Source organism: Mercenaria mercenaria, chromosome 8 (assembly GCF_021730395.1).
Source record: "Mercenaria mercenaria strain notata chromosome 8, MADL_Memer_1, whole genome shotgun sequence".
In the NCBI taxonomy this organism is placed as follows: Eukaryota; Metazoa; Mollusca; class Bivalvia; order Venerida; family Veneridae; genus Mercenaria; species Mercenaria mercenaria.
Window position 1 is genome coordinate 81604128 of NC_069368.1, and position 22974 is coordinate 81627101.

General features: G+C 34.7%; 1 protein-coding gene across 8 annotated transcripts in view; it reads right to left on the reverse strand.

Annotated features, from left to right (window-relative positions):
• Positions 1–22974, reverse strand: part of LOC123565984 (sodium/calcium exchanger 3-like) — a 257228-nt gene that overhangs the window by 231214 nt on the left and 3040 nt on the right. The gene's annotated exons all lie outside the window — the stretch shown is intronic.

A 22974-nucleotide genomic window follows, 5' to 3' on the forward strand; every position in this document is an offset into this window, starting at 1 on the left:
TTTTCTAAAAAAAACTTGTTCTAAAAAACTTCTACCTCTATTTATAATAGAAAATTTAAAGAAAGAAAGAAGTGAATAGAAGATTCAAGACAATTTGCTTTTTAGAGAATAGTCTGTTGTAACTGTTAATGTAAAATGATTATTTAACTATCACAAAGTGGTAATACTTTGTATTTAATCTAAATTTTCAATTCATGGCTTTCAAATTAAATCTATAAAGCTTTAGTGTTTTTCAAATAAATTTATCTATAAGAATGAATACAATTGTTTTTGCCATAGTTTGAAGAATTAAAGTGATCAACTTTATTCTAGTACTGTTGAAAACATGTCTTTGGAACAGACTAGTTACAGGTTGTTCGAAAAGTTGAAAGATATATCGGGTATGTCGGATATATCAGGCTATTTTCAAGCTGGTCCGGTAACATTTTACAATGTCCCAAACCAGATGTTAGTCATTAATACAAGGGGTGAGTGTGGGGGGAGGGGGAGTGGCAGGAATTATAACAAGAGCTTTCAAAGGAGACAACATGCTCAACTATTTCAATGCTGGATAGTGAAAATGGGCACATCTGAGGAAGCTGGAACTGTTACTGAAGTAATTAATGACTCCAATGTATGTAGATGAAGATATCAGACAATAGCTTAAGTCTGTGTCAAATTTATTTAGTAATAACAGAGACAGAGATTAAAATATTAAATAGGTATAAAAGGGACATAATTCATGGAAAATTTCTACAAAAGTAACGCATCAATCATGTGTCATGTCATGTGACTAATAATGTGGTTAGTAATAAATGAGATAGAGCAAAAGTGCATCACAAATTGAACCTGAAATTAATAGTAAAAAGGCATAACTCATAACAGTGTAATAAGATTTTGGTGATGATTGATGTTGTACAATCATTTTAAGTTTGAATCAAATCTATTGTAACTGGCTGAAGGGTGTTCTAATCCAGACTCATGTTGGATGCTCCTAGTGTTAACTTGTGATGTGACTCACACAAAAAAACTACTGAAGATGTACAACATTATTTAATGATTGCCGAATATTTACAAACAAAAAGAAAACAATCAAGTAAATTAATTCATGTTTCACAAAACAAAAAGAGAAAAAAGCTAGAAGTGGCTGAAACACCCCCTAAAGCAGCATCCAAGCTCCACCTCGAGATAACATGAAACTGACACTATCTAGGCACTTTTCCCGCCAAATTATCATGGAAGAAGCACATATGCAGTCATTGGGCATAACACTTACAACTGAACATAACACGTGTTCAGCAATGTCCGTAAAAGAAATGACCGTTGAGTAATTTTGTAACAAAAAAGTCTATAAGAATATCACTGGACGTTGCACGTTCGCGATCCAATGAAATTAAATGTAACAAATACAACTGAATGTGCATGAGACTTGATTTACAAGTTTCAAGATAAAAAAAAATAGATTAAGTACACATCAATGATCTATGAATGATACAGACAAATGTACAAGCAAGAAGGGTAGGTTTGATGGCCTATTACACTATTTAGTAACAACAGAGATAATATGAAAAAGCATCAAAAATAAGCTGAAATTCTAAGGAAAAAGGGGACACAATTCATGAAATATTAGTGCAAGATTTTTAGCTCTTGGGTCATATGATGTGGCAGTTGATGTGGAACAACGATCAGATCTGTTCAGTATTAACAGAGATAGAGTGAAAGTGCATCAAAACTTTAACTTGAAATCCTTATTTTTTTTTATTGCTTGCCCTTTTGGACAAGTAACTTAAGAAAAACCACTTGCCAGAAACATTTTTACTTTCCGAAAATCAGTTTGTAAAAAACCAACTAAAGTTTGCACAGGAAATACTTAATTGTTTAGCCAGGGCCTTTAGTGTTTTGTTTTTTCAAACTACACTTAGTCTAATGGACCAGACTTGACAAAATAAATCTAGCTGGGTTTTGTTATATTCCACAACATCAATGCCTACTAAGTTTTGAACTAAATTTTTCATATTATATGAATTTGATAAAAAGTACAATTCGCTTTTTGTTGGGTTGAGCACCCTCGAAATATTTTGCAGACGCAGAATACAAGAAAATGCTTGCAAGCAGTAGTATTTGATAAGCGTCTAGACTAATCAAAATGCAGAGAACGCAAAATGCTGTAACCTCACCAAATCATGCGTAAATATATGGAAGCCAGTATTTAGGATGTTCATTTCAGATTTGTGAATTTCTTTTTGTAATTATCCAACAAAGAAGTTCCCGTTGAGCTCATTATTTTCTTATGTTTCTCCGACTTTGCATGTGATTTTCTATTATTTTGTTGCAGTGTTTGCACATCGCTTTGTGCCGGTTTTCATGGTCCGCCAACCAAGAATACGTTAACAACCATTTTTATTGAAAACATAGCTTTTTTTAGTCGCCATTTCCCATATTTTTGACACTGCAAACAACAAAATATGGTGCGCATAATAATCACACGTCCTGAAAACCATAACTTGAAACGTTTTGTACTCAATACAATTTGTGCGTCATACGCGATGCACTATTTTTATGCGAAATGCTCATTTTTCATTACTTTTTCGATCAAAAAGGGATTACTCTGCTCGAAAGATTTAAGATTAAGGAAAAATAGGGACTTTTCCAGCAAATTTAAGCATTTTTAAAGTATTTTTTATTTCCCTGCAGAAGTTCAAGTACTTTCAAGGACTATTTAAAATTTGAAGTACTTTTCAAGGCTGTGCGAACCCTGTATAGGTGATAATGAGCAGCAGTGAATTTTTCTGGAAAAAAATAAAGGTGCCTATGCCCTCTGAATTGGGAAAAATAAGCGCGATGATTCCCAAAATTGGGAAAAACAGAAATATGTTTAATTTCTGTACTAAATGGGATAAATCTGTACATTTCCTATCTGAATGTTGTTTGAAGAGTTTACATTTTTTCAAAGTCACTTTTGGATTTAAAATCGTGTAATTTTTGGGTGATAAAATTAAGGAAGACACAAATACAACTTGTAAGAACTGTATTGTTCAATTTTCACTTCATGCCCTTTAAATCTGATACATCCGAAATTTTGACTTATTGAAAAGCGGTACAAACGCGCCGATTTTGATCTCCAATTTTTCAAAAACTAGGAGTGATATTGTCATTTTTCATTACCATAAATGATTAACTGGCATAATGGAACATATTCATACCGACTGAAGTCCATATTTCTCTTGAATATCCCCAATGTTTTGTTTATATGTCACGTGTTTTGGCTATGGTAACCTTGATGCGATTTTGATCATAAATAGGACGTTTTTGATGTCATTTCTGCCAATTTCATGTTTGATATCGCGGATCTCATGCTGGAATATAAACTGTTACATTCTGGAAATAAAATCTTATAATTGAAGGGGAAAAATTGACGATTTTTGGGGAAAAATGGCCTATTTTGGCAGGGAGAAAGTGCCGAAATTCTGCAGTAAGTAAGTAACAACTTTATTTAACGAGGCTACACAATGGGTGTCCCCATGCATCTACCATGTGGACCTCAACAATACGCAAATAAATCACTAGAGCAGTGATCGTGTTTATGGCGGAAATATATCAAAATATCCACCGAAATCAAATGGTAAGCCAAGTTTATCACCGTTGTAATCTGTTTACTAAAAATGTTGTAAAACTTGATGAACACACAGCTTAAATTATTGATAAATCCATGGTTAACTCTGCCTACCCTTACAGAAGCAAGCCTCTGTGGCGTACATGCTGCGTATTTGCTGTGTATATGCTGCGAACACAGTAGTACGCCAGAGGAGTACATTTTACATACACCGCATGCCGCGTACTATTTCGACGAGTACACAGCATGTACGCAGGAGGTCACTAGTACACTTCAAGTACGCAGCACAGACTCTGAAAATTTAAGGAGTACACTGCATGTATGCAGGAGGGACTTGTACAAGAAAATAGTACACTGCATGTACACCGCAGATACTTTGAAATTTGTGCAGTACACTTCATATACGCGGGAAAGACTTGTACAATTTCTTTTGGCATTTATACTTAGTTTTTTTTTATAAGTTAAAGTCTGAAGTAAACTTCATATATGCGGGAGGGACTTGTTCATTTTCTTTTGGTGTTTATACTTTGAATTTTTTTAGGTAAAAGTCTGAAGTACACTTCATGCAGGAAGGATTTGTACATTTTTTTTTTTTTTTTTTTTTTTTTGAAGCAAGAACTTGATTTCCGAGTAACTTTTATCTTAATAGCATAGAATAGTTCAGATTACCGGTATTCTGGACAATGAAAATTTGCCAAACTATTTGCAATGTTCATTTGTGAAGCTTACATCTTAGTGATTTCTGAGCTGCACCTTGCATGCAGTGTAAAAATATATTCTTTTTCATTTTGAATTAATCCTGGAGCTTTCTAACTTGGATAATTGAAAAGCCTTATCTGAACTTCGTTGTACATTTTGTAATACATGAAATAATTACCAAGATAATGCCTCAACAGCGCGCGAATGAGAAGAATTAATAGCTCTCACTGTTTGAATACTCTTAAGCAAAACACCATTCTGTCATGTTTTATAAAGGCTTAAATGCTCATTATGTTAACTCATTAAGGCCTCACCAAATTAAAAAGTTGTTCATCGGATTTGCGGCTCGTATATTTTCAGAACGTTTTTGGCTAATTGCGCTCGCTCCATTGGAAAAAATCAATCCAAAATTTTTTGGTTTGCTACTTTTTACGGACATAAAAGTGTATAAAATAGGGTTATTACAATAGTAGCTTGATCTGGGATGCAGTATTCGGCTCGAGTGGATTTTGCCAGATCGGATCTCACGAGGCGCGAAAGCGCAGAGTGTAATCCGACCTGGCAAAATCCACTCGAGCCGAAAACAAAGTCCCAGATCTAGCTACTGTTATAATGACCCTTTTATTATATACCTTTACCATTTTGATTCTTGTTTTGTTCTTGAATGAAATCTTCAATGTTTATCGATATTAAATGGAATTTACTGAAGTTTTTATGTGCGCTGTTTATAGAAATGTGTCGGGTCATGCATATTAATGAAAATAGTCCGGCAGCATACAATACGGAAGGTACAATACGGAATTAAAAAGGTATAATACAAAATTTTTGTCTGTCTGTTCATATTTAATTGTGAAATACAAGCTGAATTTTTACAGAATTTATATAGGTATATAATAAATGCTTATATAATTCCAGTCCTAGATTGTTCTCAGATGGATTTTAATCAAAATAAATACATACTACACACACATCGTCTATAATAAATCATAACACTTATATTTAGTTGCATTAAAGTTGTTTCCCCTTGATGCAGTTACGCCATTTTCTTCAGATGTTAACCAAATTACATGCCACAAAAATTGATTTATTTCATTGAAAAGTGGATGAAGAAAAGCATACTAATTTATTTGATAACATCAACCTACATTATTTTGGTAAGGGTAAATACTTATTGATGCATGTCACTTATCTTTTTTCTGTTTTTTTTTCTGTCCAAATGATCAGCATTTGCATACGAAAGTTGGTGGGGTAAGGAATTTACATTATCACAGCAGTTTCGCCACAAGAGTACACAGCATATATGCAGCAGGAGTACACAGCATGTACGCCGCAGGACTTGGGCCAGGAGTACACAGCATGTACGCCGCAGGAGTACACAGCATGTACACCGCAGGCTCATTTGCATGTGAAAAGTGTATGTGCCACGTACATGCTGCGTACTATTTCCCGCATACTAAATTCCTCCAGCGTACATCCTGTGTACTATGTAGTCCACAGCATGTACGCAGCAAGTAGTACGCGGCAGAGCTCATTTGCATGTCAAAAGTGTACTACAAACGTACTATCGGTGTATGTGCGGTGTATATCCTGCGTACTATTTAAAGCCCTTGATTTCAGTACACATCATGTAAGCATCATATACGCTGTATGAACACAGCAAGAGTCCACAGCAGGCCTTTTTCTTCTGTAAGGGTACTCGCCTGTCCAACTTCAGCTAGTTAACTTTGAACTTCAGCTGCCAATTTTGTGCATGTGTTTATTTCAAGATGTTAATGCAATTTTATCACCAAATGTGTGGGATGATACTCAATACTTAGATTTAAAAGTTAAATTATGTTTGAAAATACAGGAAAGTCAAGATTTACAAAAAAAAATCTCGGTAAGTGGCTTTATTAGTGTTCGAAAAAGGTCTCAATTAATGTATATCAATGTGAATAGTTATCACTCAAGTTGCTGATTATTCCGTTGCATGATCAAAAATTTAGATGTCCGTTTTCATTTATAAACTTTTAAACAGAAAATCAGAATAATTTTTAGACCACAATCACGTTGACTGACTCATTGGTCAGGTCTGTGGCGTCATGTCAGTCAACATTGTTTGAAAATTGTTTATCAAATATACATAGGTCACAATTACCGTAAATATTATGTGATTTAAGTTAATCTCGTAAAAAGAATCGAAAAATTGTCGAAAAAACAGCGTGGAAAGCAGCCATTTAAAACAAATGTGTTGTCGCTCTTTGATCAATAAAATTGGTTGGGTCATCGATAATTGGATCAATTAAAATAAACAGTAGCGGATACTTCAAACATTTCCATTGAAAACATGCTTTCTTTAATAATTGATCGCATCTGTTTTCCCCACTCTCTTCCAATTAACTCGCACGCGCGTGTCAAAACAGTATACAATACACACCTGTCAAAACATACATCATCGCATCAGCTGATTACTTGCTATCGGTTTATTTCTACGAGAGAGAATACCCGAGATGCGCGAAACGGGAACTGCGCTTCCAGATCAAATACACAATAACACACCGTGGGAAAAAATGAAAATATAAAATGGAGCCATAATGTTTCGCCACTGGAGATTTTTCTGAGCCACTTTAGTCAAAGTTTGAGCCACTGGCTCCAAATGCGATAGGCAGCGGACGCCCTAGTGGCAACCATTTGTTTGATGATTTACCTGCTTTTTGCGCATGTTAAGTGATAAATTTACGTTTTATGCTTTGGAAAATCTTCAACGTATTGAACGTAACCGGTACTCGGCTGATGTCAGATGCGTTTCGTGCGTTATTTCGGAAAATGTTTAGGGATCAAAACCACAGGAAGGGTCGAATTGACAAGAAGTAGGCATACCCTCGAGTAACCTCAAATCGTGATACCCTTCATTTTGTGATACCGAAAATATTACATGTAGCTCACGCACTGTTTTGTTTTCAAACATCATAACCTGGAAGCCAACTTCAGAAACGTCAAGTCAATATATTTATGCAATAATTCACTTTTATACTTCTTCAATTAGATTATATATAATACATCGAGGTTTCTCTAAAATAGCATGTTGCAGCCGATTGTTTACATTTTATACAAGAAGGTCACGGCCTCGCAAGCCTCGTTCAAAAGCTTTAATTAATTTAACGAAATGGATAGAAAAGGGTACTTCCTTATATGGCTAGAGACTCGAAAAAGACTTTTGCACAGTGTAAACAATCCTGAAGTATTGTTGTTGGTTAATAAGAAGATCATGCTCATTTGTTTCAATCAAAGCATGTTATCAATACACTGGTAACAGTCATATTCATTGATAGATTGTTCACAATACTGGTTTCCCAGTAGTTTCCAGACCGAAATCGCTATTTTTTGCCATAACTTTCAAACAAACAAGTAGAAACTAAATTTCATAGAAAAAAACTAGGTTCCTCATTTAACCCATGCAGAATTGTATTACACTTGCTTCATATACTAATGTAATGAGACCTCAAAGGGCAATTAATTCCATTAATACTCAGTTGTCCTGAGTAGTTTTCCGCGGACCTTTCATTGTACAGTGTAACCTTTCTCTAAAAACAAACATTCCGATTCGTTACATATAATTCAAATTAAAACATAATTCTAGGCGAGATGATGATTAGAAAAGATATTTCAAGAATTAACAAATACAGATTTATAATACGTCCATTACAGTTACGTCTAATTTCGTTGAATGACGTTTGCAACGTCAAGCTAAAATGACAGGACGTACTGAGCGAACTGGTAATATTACAAAACAAGAGCTGTCGGAGGACAGCAACGCTCGACTTTAACAGCTTGTCGCTGAATGAAAAGAAGTTGAAAAGGGTGCATAATTTAGTAAAAATGTAAAATAGGGTTATGGAACCTGCAAAGTGCTTATCGCTCATGACACTGGACAAGTAATGAAGTTTTCAATCCATTCCCATTGGTACTGAGATACCACTTACTATAAGAATTTAACCAAAAACTCTAAGTTGAATAAAGGCTAATTTTAAAATGCCAAAGTTGAGTTATGATCCTTTGCACTGATTCATATCATGACAGTGAACTATGTGAAGTTTCAATCCTTTCCCATTAATGAACTGAATACCAGCTACATACAAAAACTTAACCAAAAATTCTATGTTGAAAAAGGGGCATAATTTGTAAAAAAGCCAAAAAAATTTATGGACTGCTTTGTGCATGTCAGATCATGACAGTGAACAAGTGTGTGAAGTTTCAAATCCATTCCATAGTGATAATGAATACAGCTACATACAAAACCTAACCAAAAAATCTAAGTCGAAAAAGGGGAAATTTTGTAAAAAAGCAAATAGAGTTATGGAACCTGTGCAATTAATCAGTTATACATAATAAGTGTGTGAAGTTTCAATCCATTCCCACAAGTGGTTACTGAGATACAGCTACAACAAAACTTAACAAATTTCTAAGTCAAAAAGGGCATAAATTTGTAAAGAGCATAACAGAGTATGAACCTGTGCAATTAATCATTTATCACAGTGAATAAGTGTGTGAAGTTCAATACCATTCCTCAAGTGGTTGCTAGAGATACCAGCTTACATACAATAAACTTAACCAAATTGGGACGCGACGCCGACGCGGACGCCGACGCATGGCGGTCAATAGCTCTACTATTCTATGAATAGTCGAGCTAAAAAGAAATTAAGAACTTTTAATACAATTAACAATTATTTTCTAAAAAACAACAAGACAGGTCTCAGAATTGGTAGTCTAACGTAGTGATGGGCCGACAATCGGTGACAATCGAATATCGTCGCGTGATTCTGAGCGAAACGCCGACTTCACATTTTCCTGCGATAGAATTACTTGCACCTAAACAGATAATTTAGTGTTTCTGACCTTTTTCTTTCTGGTATTTACGTTCTTTGGGCAGTTACGCCAAGGAAAAACTCTAAGTAAAATAGCTTCCTCCAAAGTCTCGAAGAAACTGAAGTCATCTGTGACACCAGATTGGAATATATGGTATTTGCAAACCAACATACTAACTCTTGACATTAGTATGGCAGTATGCCATGCATGCCGTAAGACTTACGCAAGCATTTCATTTTGCATTGTGTGGGATTTGGAAATTATTCCAGCGTTAACTAAGATTAATAAATAAGTTTAATTAATAACATACACTGGAAAAGTCCCTGTGAAATTAAGACGAGTACCTGATCTGAGTTTTCTATCTTCACAAAAACTTTACTTTTATGCTGATTAACTTACTTTGTTTATGAAGGGATACAAAAAATAGAATATTTGATGTCTATTGGTTCATTTATTTTAAGTAATGACAAAACATACACTGTGATGAATTTATAGATACGCAACAAGCTAACGATTATCCCATTATATCCGATTATCGTTGGTTGCTTGTTTATTTTGCATTAAATGGTATGCAAATATTACCGATTTGCATCAAGTGTAACGCCCTACACGGCATGACATGATGCTATAATATAATTGATTGATAGACGGTAATCATAGTAAATCCCCTGTTATTTGTGTTACCTATTTTTAATCGTGATAATCGTAGTTAAGTGAAAAGGTAAATTTTTCTGACTTTCGTTTTATTATTATTACTATACAGTAATTTTTTTAACAGTATGTCTGTAAATGGAGCATCAATTGCAACTGATGTTTACCTTCAAGGGCCCAATTCTGCGATAGTAGCACAGTAACTGATATTCCCTGCGGTTGACAATCTCTTTTGTAACGTTACATGAAGTAAGTGTAAAACAACCGGGATTTTCAAATATTGAGAATAATATTAGTTTCGGTATCTAAGTTTTCGCTCTAGTAAAGGCAACAATGTCTGATAATATAGACTGTTACCCAGATTTTTACTCGGCGTAAGTCTATAACAGCACGAAATGTAAGTCCGAAAACTACTGGAACAGTAACTTCTTTGTAAAATTGCTGTAGATTTATCAGGCCCTCGATCGCGTTTATTGCCGCCGAATATCGTCTGCTTCCCCCCCAAAAAATATCCTTATCTGCTTCCTTCCAGAGAAAAAATTCCGCCTTACATGGCTTTCGGTGCCTAGAATCCGGTTTTGTCGCAGAAATCGGGAAAAAATCGTAATTTGATCCACAAAATATATGCGCCGTGCGTCAGGTTGACTCGCGGAATTTGTTTGATGCGTCTCGATTCGAAAGTTCTGCCCTGTCAATCAAATCACAGTCAATTTCAATATTGTTCACTGTTAAACGCGCAAGTATGGCAGTTGCCGACGTCATATGTTAATAGCTGCTACGATGTCAATCACGCACGCGCCGATTGACATGTGGCATCCCGCGGTTTAATTAGTACAATTAACCACCTGTCTTAATATAAGGTGTTTACTGATTCAGATAGGTAAAAAATAAATTGAAAAAATGCAGCTTTAGTTATCGTCTTTGCACAAATTGGATAATTTAAATCATATTTTGTTTGCTTGAACAAAGAGCTATAAAAATAAAAATTTATACTTCTTTGGCTTGAAGGATTACGTGAGCCGGTCAACCGTTACGGTCTATAGAAAATTATTATCATTGCCGGGCTTTGTTTGGTCCAACATAATTAAATGCTTTAATAAGCAGAAATTTAAGTTATTGAATAGGTATGGTAAAAAAAAACAATTTAAAACAGGTATTTCATCAAGAATTTTAAGTATTTACTTCCGTTTTCCATATCTGTCACCGTTTTCGCGACCGTGATTTTCAGATATTTTCATCATTTCTTACAAGATGTTATGGTACAATCTAAATAAAAAGCCATTTGAAAGTCTGCATTTAAGAAAAATATGATCACTGTTGAAAAGCAGCCCTTATTTTGAAGCATTTTTGATAATAAAATGCAAAGGCACCAAACCCCACCCACTTTTAGAAAACTAAAATATAAATTGATTAAAAAAAATGTGTAATGATAAATGTACTTGTTTTAAATAAACGCCTCAGTCACAATCAAATGCATTTTTTTGTTTCACTTGGGGTCAAAAATAAAAGTTTGTAAAACTCTTTTATTTTGAAATGTTAATTTACCATATACTTTGGCGTCTATGGACAAGACATTTGACCATAATTTCTGTCTAAAAGGCAGATAGAGTAATAATGTTTCTGATCAATGCTCATGCATTTAACGGGCTTAAGAACTGACCTTGCAGCCTGTTATGTACACCATTTAGACTATGTTTATTTATCTGTAATAACTTTTAACCTCAACTAAACAAAAAAAACCACAATCTTCCTGAAATTGGATGGTGGAAGAAACCACCTGACTAGACTTTGTTGAGGCAAATTATTTACATGCTGTTATCAACCATATCAATCAAGAAATGGTAAAAAAGTATAAACACAAAGTTTAACATGAAGAACTCTATGAGTTCATCTAAACATGTTCATTAAAGTAGAAACATTAAAAAAGTAGGAAGAACTTGTTAAAGTTATAGCTGAGAACAACATCTTAAAAAGATTACATCTGTGTCTTAAATGGAAAACTAATGAAACAAACTCCCTTGCTGACTCCTTAAATAGCTGTATGTTGTAAAATACGCATATGACATTTATTCTGTGAGATCCATAACTCGTACTAATATTTTAAGTATCCCTGCAAAATAAAATTCCTGTGAATTTTAACCTGTTTACAGAATAATTAAATGTTCACTGTGATAAGTTTTTATCACTTAGTTTTGCGTCAGCTAATGACTTACATATTATGCTTTTTTTCTTAAAATTCCCAAGATACATTCTTTTTTTCTAGCCAGTAATATTTTTGATTAATATTGACCTTTTTCCATTATATAAAATAGTATGACCGGAGACAAGGTTTTTTAATTATCTTTTTATCACATTTACTTCTTTTTTTCATGTTATCACCTATATTACTATTATTTTTTTGGAAAAATACTGGAACAAATGTTAGTAACTCCAATCGTAAATCAAACTATGATTTCAAAATTCTAGACCTTTGCCTCTGATGCATGTGGGGAAGTTGGCAGTTACTTGCAGAGAACATGTTTGTACAGTACAGAATCAATTAACAATTGTTAAAGTTACATAACTGAAATTCTGTTGAAAAAGGGCATTAAACCCCCCAAAAACAAACAAATCTAAATAGCTCTCATTTTTGAAAGGGAGAAAGCTGCAAGGAGACTACGGTAATCACGTAGTAAATTGCTTGTAATTTCTTTTTTAAGATGATTTAAACTGCTTCAATTTTATGTGATTTCAGTCAGTTACAGAATAAAAGTTGATAGGCAAATGAATAGAATGAAATCTTGAAAACCAATCACCATTACATCTTGTCCCTGAAGAGCACAGAAATATGCCATCTTGAGTGGATTATAATAAAATGTTTAAATTGAAAGTGGACAGCCCACACCATGTCTAACAACAGATCCATACTCCACTAGAATATGACCAAATGTCAAATGATTTTGCTTCTATCTTCTCATTCTTTCTGTTTTACTACTAACTTGTAAAAGATTAGTTTTTTTTGCATTTCAGAGTCTCTTGATTTATTTCAAAGAACTCTTGATATATTTCTAAGGTCCAGTGCTGGTTTTTATTGAAAACAGAAAATATATTGAATAGTATTTGCATAATGTCTTGTCCGTAGACACCCTCATTGCATGCCTTGTTTTAGCCATAACAAAGGGAGGGTTAGAAAGAAATGTATTATTCCTTTTTTGATAGCTTTTAACGTTTATATAAGTCATGTATAAGATTAAAACATATTCTGTATCCATTGTACTTCTCAGATTCAGATTGTACACACAAGAATAAATGGGTAACATTTTGCATTTGGAAGAAGTATGTTTCATTAGAAATATATTTATTCTATATTTTGTATAAACATTAAGTGTGGTGTATCATTGAAACTTGATAAATAGCTCCAGTATGATTTTATAAATGATATTTGTCAAAAAACCTTTGTTTCTTTAGTGTCTACGGACAAGACATGTGTCTACGGACAAGACATTTTGCAATTCAACAACTTTTTATATCTATATAACCCAGTTTAATTCTGTCTAATATTTATCAACTTAGACACTACCCTAGCAGCTCTCATACCAACAGTGATCAAACTCTAATATTGCATCCTTCACAAAGAAAATAGGTGTCTACGGACAGGACAAAAAAATTGGCGCATTTATCATTGTCTGTTCAGAGTCAAATTTGAGGAGATAAGAAACTTCCACCTGAAAGAATGCTATTATTTTCAGAAGAAGGTAGACTGAAGTTCACACAGAGACAAATAAGACAGTAAAAAAAGAATTATTTCATAATAAAATCACATATCTGATATGAGGAAGATCAAAAAGGCAAAAAATATAACAAAACGGTCATGTCAGTCTTCAGTACATATCTTCTGTTGTGGGTGACATAGACAGTTGAAATAAATTGCAGCTGAAAGAAGACAAACTTTCCTGTAAACTAAACAGCACAAAAAGGTCTTGCTGGTTCAGGTTTTAATTAAAATGAAAAGACAAAAAGCACATTTTTTAAGGTGAAACAATATAACGCTGAATTTTGGCCTTTTTTCTGTTACCTGATAGTAGTTTTACCTGCAACTGGGTAGTGATATGTAACTCCTGAAGTGCTGAAGACAGAATATATAAACATGCACTTTTAAATTTGGGTGTATAACATGGAGCACCTAAAAAGTATGCATTTGATTGTGACTGAGGCGACTGAAAGTTTGTCGAAGCTTCATTAATAACAGTATAGCTTGTCCCCTGAAAAGCTGATCTTGACATGATATAATTGCAGTTACCAGTAGTATGTTGACAAAAAGAAACAACTTTATACATGTTATAGTTCTTACATAGTATGTTATTCTTTGAAGGCAATGAAAATTCCCCCTTTTGGCTAAAACGACGCGAAAATTCCCCTGCCTGAGGGCTGCGGACCCCTTCCCCCAAAGTAGAGTGAGGGCCCTGTTTATACAAAGAGCTATACACTTCTTTCATTTATAGAAGCCCACCTCTAGCAAAACGATAATACAGGCAGTATTAAGAATAAGCGAGAATTCTATTCTTACTCTACATTAATGACCTGCCTGAAAATCTAATTTCACAGGTTCGGTTATTCGCCGATGACACTGCTGTCTACTTAACTGTAAATAGTTCTGCCCAAGAAAACATCCTCCAGCAAGACTTAAATAGGTTACAGATATGGGAAAGTAAGTGGGACATGGAGTTCAACCCCTCAAAATGACTGTTATGAACATAACAAGGTCAAAAAAACCTTTCAAATCAAAGTACACACTTCATGGCCAAGTCTTGGAAACAGTTCCTGATGCAAAGTACCTTGGGGTCACTATATCCTCAGATCTAAATTGGAATAAACACATCAATTTAGTCACGTCCAAAGCTACCCAAACACTAAACTTCATTAAACAGCATGCCCACTCATTTTTAAAGTTAAGGGTACATGTACCCCCTGCTTTTTCAAAATAGGGATACACTTCAAAATCTGGGGGTACACTACATGGTAGATCTGAATTTTTTCTATTTAACTACTGAAATTTGTATATACATGTTTTTTTTTCATGCAGAACTTTCGTGGGTGGGGTATAACAGATGAGATAATTTTAGAAAATTTAAAATGTTTTTCCAAAGTTAAGATAGGAAATTTTGAATCATAGGACCCCTCCCAATATTATACTAAATATAAATAAGTTTTCAGCACGGTTCATGTATTCCCGATTTCGTGGACGGAACATGATTTGTCCGAAATAACATACAGTCAACTGAAGACTGATAAAAATCGCCAATCAATAATAAATGCCCAAACTATTACAGATATGCAATGTGTATCAAAATTGCAGTTAAATATCCAAAAATGAAATACTGTTAACCTTTTGTTGAGTTTATAAAAGCTAAAATGCCTTTTTGCATTTTGTATCCATACTTTTTTTGAACAGGCACTTGGTTGCACTGATGGTATGTTGAAAATTCGCTTTTTAAAGAATCTTAAAAATTTGGTCTCATGATAGATATAAAGAGAAGGTATTGCACTCCGCCATTATCGGCAACGGAACTACGGTCGACTGGTTTTGCAAACGGTAGTAAGCCACTAATTTATCGTGGCACGTGGTAACTAAACTACCTAACTTATTTCATGCGTTAATATTACATATTAAGTCTGTATTACTAGAACAGATCAATGGAACAGACTGTAAAACGAACTGGAGTACATGTCGATTTTTGCCTACAGAGCCAGAACCATAACACAGACACGTCGACAAAGATTGTACAAGAATTATCATTACAATTTTTCACAGAATTCATGATGGACCTCCAGAAATTTATAATTTTAACATGACATCACCGTACGTTAGGGGTTCTAACTGACCAGTCAGAGAGCTGCATTTTCGAGTACCTGCCAGTTTCCACTTGGGTATAACGAAGTATATTTACAATGAAAATAAAGTGACTAGAAATAAATATCACACTATTTTAGATATCAAATTAAGATTTTTCACTGCACATGCTTCAGATGATGCTACAAACAACAAAACTTTGAAATTTTGTTCAAATATTATTATGGATTTAATACCTTTATTTCAGTTTAAAGTTTGAGATTTTACAAAGGGGTCTACGATAAAGTCCGAGTGAAATGTAATAATCACCAAAGTGGAAATAAGTATCATTGCGCAATGTTTTGGACATGATAAAATTATGAATGGTAATAACTGATTTGATCTATTGCTGTACAGTTATTTTTTCTTGTCTCTTGACATGGTTTTTTTCAAACATCTGATGTTGTTGGAGGAATACATAAGGTGTGCCTGCAGGTATAACTTCATTAGACACCTGGGTAGAACCACCAACTTTCCATGTACCAGGATAAATTCTTCAAGCGAAATATTTCTACACCAAAGCAGGACTTATAATCCACACTGGTGAAGAGCATGTAAATGTAACTCCTCAGTTATGATGATAGTCTGTGTAAATATTTACTTACCAGCAATATGTAGGGTTATGGAATAACCTTTTTGACATTTCACTGGTTTAAGACCACAAACACTAAAATAATCTATTTCATTTTCAAATTCAAAATTATCAATCCGTATTTAAACAAATCACCACTTTATCTTAGACAAAACTGACTTCAAAAACTTAAAATTCTATAGCCTTCTGAACATTGCCTCCATAATATCTGAAATTTCCATCGATAAAATGGATATTCTCAAATTGCTAGCTAACCTAAAACCAGACAAAGCTGCAGGACCAGACCATTTTTGTCCAGTTGTCCTCCAGGAACTTAATGATGAAATTGTTGATGTTCTACTGGTAATCTTCCATAGTCTTTCTTCTCAGGCACTGTTCCCACAAAATAGAGATAAGATTTTGTTTGCCTTCTATTCAAGAAGGGGGACCCGCATGACTTGGCAAATTATCTGTTATATCATTCACTGTGTAAAACACTAGAACACATCTATGCATCCGATGTCTCTGTCCATCTTTCTAAACGTAACATTCTTTATGACCTCCAAAATGGCGTTTCTGAAGGAGATATTGTAAAACTCAACCAATTGAGTTAATAGGTGAGCTGATTAACAGCATTTCCAGTCGTAAACAAACTGACTTAATTGTACTCGACTTCAGTAAGACTTTTGTTAAGATCATGGTGTCTGTCCACAAGTCATCAAGTGGTATTATGCATTTCTATTTGATAGAAAGTCAATTTGTAGTTTTTGAGGGGAAATTCCAAAGAAGTACCAATGGCATCTGGGTTTCCACAAGGTTCCATCCTTAGACCTCAGTATTTTCTATTTTATATTAGCGATCTCCCATTTTCAATCAAGTCTCAAATCAGACACTTTGCCGACGATAATGTAGTATACATATACCTTATTATGATATCAATTCTGTGGATGGAAACAAAATCCTCCAGGAAAATCTTAACAAGCTAGAACAATGGGAAAATAAGTGGGACATGGAGTTTAATCCTTCTAAATTAGGCACTACATGTCACAAAAATCAAAGCTGTCATCAAAACCAAATATTTACTCCATGGCTATATTTTATAGTTAATTGTCAGTGCAAAATAGTGTGACAGATGTAAAATATCACTAAAATATCTTTAAATGCTAATAAACGCTTAATTTCATAATCATCGCAACAACAAAGGAAAACGTCAAAACATAAGCATACAAATACTTGTCCGTCCACAGCTAGAAAATGCATATACCATCTTGCACCCAAGTAATACTATGGAATAACCTTGACCTTGTAGAATAACCTGACCACAAAGTTTCAGATGTACTGTGGAATAATCTTGACCACCCTGACCTTGAAGCTTTCAAAGTGGTTGTAGCAACCATAAAGTACATGTACTAGACCAGAGTGCTATGGGTATTTTATCTTTTAATGCTTGTTCTTTTTTAATCACACTTACCATGCTAACATTCCTTTAGCCTTTTCATTTTAGCTGATGTCGGACCCATCAGTCTTTTAGAACTCTTTTTCAATATAACTAGCAAGTCGACGTGTATCCCATGTCTCTATCAGTCGAAAGATGACTTGACATTATGAGAGAGAGAGAGAGGGGTGGGGGGGAAGGGGGAGAGATTTTTAGTACCTGCCTGCAGCCACTTATGAAGTATATACCTACCTTTCATACAGAAATACATTTTCAATTTTTATAAATTAAATATCTGACATGTGCATTGTGAATAAGTTCTTTTTCTATAATTTAATGTTGTGAGCTTGTTTTTGACCTTGTGTAACATTTTTATTACATCGTTTAAAAAAAAAAGACAACAGTCATGATCAACGCTCAAAAGCCGGAAATAATTTAGTGGTTCAAAACCTTTTCATTAGGCCATCCTTAAACAAGAGCACCGCCTTGCGGGTGCTGACGCTCATCTGATTTTTTTTTGTGTAATAGAAATATTGTCCTACCCATGATTTTCTAAGTCTAAAAAGGGGCATCATTCTTGCAAAAAGCAGGATAGAGTTATGTTTCTTGATGTTCAGTGTCCACATATGATGGTGAAAAACTGTTGCAAATTTTAAAGCAATAGGTTTGATAGTTTATGAGAAAAGTGGACTTAAACATAATACTCAAGCAAGAAAATGATTTTCTAAGTCCAAAAGGGGCAATAATTATTGCAAAAAGCAGGATGGAGTTATGTTGCTTGCTGTACAGGGTCAGCTTATGATGGTGAACAAGTGTTGAAAGTTTCAAAGCAATAGCTTTGATAGTTTAAGAGAAAAAGTTGACCTAAACATAAAACTTAACCAAGAAATCTGATATTTTCTAAGTCCAAAAGGGGCCATAAATCTTGCAAAAAGCAGGATGGAGTTATGTTTCTTGCTGTACAGGGTCAACTTATGATGGTGAATAAGTGTTGCAAGTTTTAAAGCAATAGCTTTGACAGTTTAGGAGAAAAGCTGACCTAAACATAAAACTTAACCAAGAAAACTGATTTTCTAAGTCCAAAAGGGGCAATAATTCTTGCAAAAAGCAAGATGGAATTATGTTTCTTGATGTACAGGGTCTGCTTATGATGGTGAACAAGTATTCCAAGTTTCAAAGCAATAGCTTTGATAGTTTAGGCGAAAAGTTGACCTAAACATAAAACTTAACCAAGAAATCTGATATTTTCTAAGTACAAAAGGGGCCATAAATCTTGCAAAAATCAAGATGGAGTTATGTTTCTTGCTATACAGGGTCAGCTTATGATGGTGAACAAGTATTCCAAGTTTCAAAGCAATAGCTTTGATAGTTTAGGAGAAAAGCTGACCTAAACATAAAACTTAACCAGGCAACGCCGACGCAGACGCCGACGCCGACAACCGCTCAAGTGATGACAATAACTCATCATTTTTTTTCAAAAAATCAGATGAGCTAAAAATTGTTTGTTTGCAGTAACGCGACCGACTCACGAAAATCGCCGCGACTCAAACAATTTTTCAACCCAAAACTCGGATTTTTTTTTATCGGTGCCATGTTTTTATTCTTTCCTGTTTCGTTATTTCTTTTGGGTAACTATTTGTATTTGTATTTATAAGTTTTCCTAGACAGTGTTCGTTGAGGTTCAACTACATGAATGATCGATATGACCGATAAGAAACAAAATATGTGAATGTTACGCTTTCTGTATACCGCTAATTAACAAGTGACACAAATACGATAATAGGCTGCTCTTCTATGCATTGTTTATCAATTAACTTTTACACATTGATCAATAAATACCTTTGGCAATGACGGACATTATTGTACCAAATACAAACCGCGAGAAGCCCACGTGTCAGTCGGCGCGTGGCATGATTGACATCTGCCAGAAGCTGATTAATATACCAAGCTCCGCCTACTGCCATACTTCCGCTTATGGCGGCGAACAATATTCGAATTCACCGGAATTTTGATTGACAAGGGGCAGTTCTTTCGAACTCGAGACGCATAAAAGAAAATTTCCTCGGGTCAAGCCGACGCACGGGAAATTTTTTTGTGTGGATCAAATACGAGTTTTTCTCGATAAGTGCGAGTGAAAACCCAGAACCTCGGGTCTACCGAACGCCCTGCCGATTTCCTGATATACTACAAAAATTCATGCAAAAAGTTGTTTAAAAAATTCCACATGGACAAATCGTGGTACATAGTGTTATCTGTGCAATACTGCAGGCGTATTTAACCGAGTTTTAGATTTGTAAAATAATGATTTTTCTCGTACGTAAAACATCTGGGATAGATAAATTCTTGGATATCTTTCTGTCATAATTTCTCAAACAATTTTGCAAACAAATAATAATTTTAGTTTCGATCTTTTGTCGTTGCATAATCTTCTTAATCTGCGCCGAGGATAAAACTGCAGTGACACTGCACAAGTCACTTGGAAAGAGCACAATAAACGTCAAAAATATTAGACAAACAAAATTTTCTTACCTGAAAATTTATTTATAAAAGTTAAACATCCTTTCAATGCAATGACTAACAGTGTTCACGAAAGACCCTGAAAATTCACAGGACAGTCGGTCTGGTAAACATGATTTTTTTACAGGACCGGATAATATTTTACCAGACCGAATTCTTTTTAATAAATTTGATATCTGATCTTTAAAACTGGTATTTATACATAGTCTATAAAGACAGCATTACACAAATTACAACCTTTAAGTTTATTTCCACATATTAATTGAAACAGATTTCAGACATTACGTTTTCAGGCTGTACGAAGTCTCCCTGTACTTGGATTCAGTGTTGTTATATTTTCTGGTCCTTTGGGACCATGGAGTCCATTCAACATATGTGTAATATATCTAGAGTCCCGCTTAAGCCGTTGCTAGGGGGCGTGAGAGATGTTGCACATTTCATTACCTCTCGCGAACAGACTCCGTCAAAACGAGTCTGTTGTTATTCTTCTTGGTTGCATTCTTTGCTTCCAAAGGATCTTTTAGTAATTTTACAGATTTTATTCATATTCATTTGCTATATCATCGCTGTTTTTTACCCCACAAGTCTATTGTTTGTACCGAGGCACGTTGATGTTGACATAAAGAGAAAGATGACCTCGGAATTTCTGGAAATTCCTGTCTGGTTCCCGCGTACATAAATCGAGTACCATCCACGATTAGTACGCATCCAATGATAACGCGCGTTCTTAGAATCAGAAACTGGGTTTAATCTGTTTGACAACTGTTTCTTTTAATGTGTGCCGACAGTAGCAGATCAAAGAAGACATGTATTATGTGTGATGTCATAGTGATGTCACTGCTATTGACATGTATTTAATTCAAGAAGTGACTGTGAAATGCTTTTATGGGTTTTTGTGTTTTGACTGTGAGTGCATTAACACTGGAAGCTTGATTTATTTTTTGCTGATACAGAATTAACCTAGCTTTTTTTAATTGTATTCATATTCAGATTAGGCTTTTCTTGGTTAAGGCAATCATTGCAAGAGAGAAAAAAACTCTAAGTTGCAGTTTAATCACATTAGATTCACAAGGATAAGAAATTAGGTTTACATTGATAAGTATATTTAGTTCCATTTTCAACTTGCATGTCATGGCGCTATTAAAAATCTTTCCGCGTTTCCCTAAAATCTCTCCACTTCTCCATAATCTTAGCTGAGGAAGAAATGACTTCTCCCTAAAATATTAACATTGCTTAAGCCCTGAGTAAACAATGTAAAACAATTAAGTATTGTCTTAAAATTACATGATACATAGGCTTTGAAGGAGTGCGGGTGCTAGTAATCAGACTCGGGTCTACAGGGTATTAAAATATCAAAGATTTTGCTATGTACTTCAATGCTGAATCCTAAGGAATGTAATGTTTTTTTTATTACCCTAGCCAGTGCAAGGACATTCAAAAGGTCTGGCTAATTATTTTTGTTTAATATATTGATAATCTTAAATTTTTAAGTTCATATGGAGATAATAAGCTCTGTTTCTGACTGGTGTCAGGCTATCTGTTGTTTTTATTGTTATTAAAAAGGTGATATTACTAGTAATATTAGTATTCATACTATGTGAAAACTACCACCCTTGCAGATATGTTACAATCAAGTTAGCATTCTACAGAGAAGTGTTAGTACCCAGAAGGTGTACATACCAGAGGGTTAAAAAGAAAATGCAGGTGTTGTACAATTAGCATACAAAAAAAAGAAAAAAAAAAAAAGAAAAAAAAAAAATCCCTACCTACCTACTCACACTAAAAATTCTGGGTCGCGTTACTGCAAACAAACAATTTTTTAAGGATGGCCTTACCCGTCATACACCGGCCATACACTTCCGTTGCCTCGTCAGGTATACCTTATAATATGTAATAATATACCAAAACCTAAAATTTTAACTTTTTTAATAAAAGGGATTCACTTACAGTAAATAATGTTTTTGAATACAGGGAGCACTGGTGCACATATTAAAACCATCAAACAGTAGGTACAGGCCAATATAAGAAAAATACTATCAGTGCAACCAAGTGCCTGTGTTTTTTTGCACACGACCCATGTGACGTCTGACTAAAACACTTACGAAACCCCTCTATGCGGCTGACAATTACGCCGAGAATTCGGTGATGGAAACGAAATTATCACGTCCCTGGACCCGATCTGCGTTTAAGACTGTACCAAACAATTGGCAAGTGCATGATGAAATAAACAGCGATTTGCCAGCTGAACAGGAGTTCCGAATCTCTGCTGTGTGATTTTTATGTGTGCATTTGATATTTTGTGCGTGATTCACGTACTGCAGTGCGTGAATGGGCATGCTGTAAACGAAACATCCCATGCAAGAACCCAAAAGTTCGAGAAGTAGCTTACAAATCACTAGTCAGGCCACAGCTAGAATATGCTAGCTGTGTTTGGAACCCTTACACCCAACAAAACATCCACCAGATCGAAATGATTCAGCGAAGGGCAGCGCGATGGGTAAATCATGACTACTCCCCTTACAGCAGTGTCACAAACATGCTATGTCAGCTGAGATGGCGTACCCTTGAAGATAGGAGATCTGATTCACGCCTCCTTATGTTCTACAAGATAGTGAATGGTTTGGTTGCTGTGCCACTCCCCCACTATGTCAGCCCCCCATCCCGTCTAACAAGACATATGCATCCCCACTCCTATACTCAGATCCTTTTTATCATTTCTAATAAACATTTCTTCTTTTCCGTCCATGACACTAGAAATGTCACATGATCATTTTTTGTATCAGTCATCCAATCAG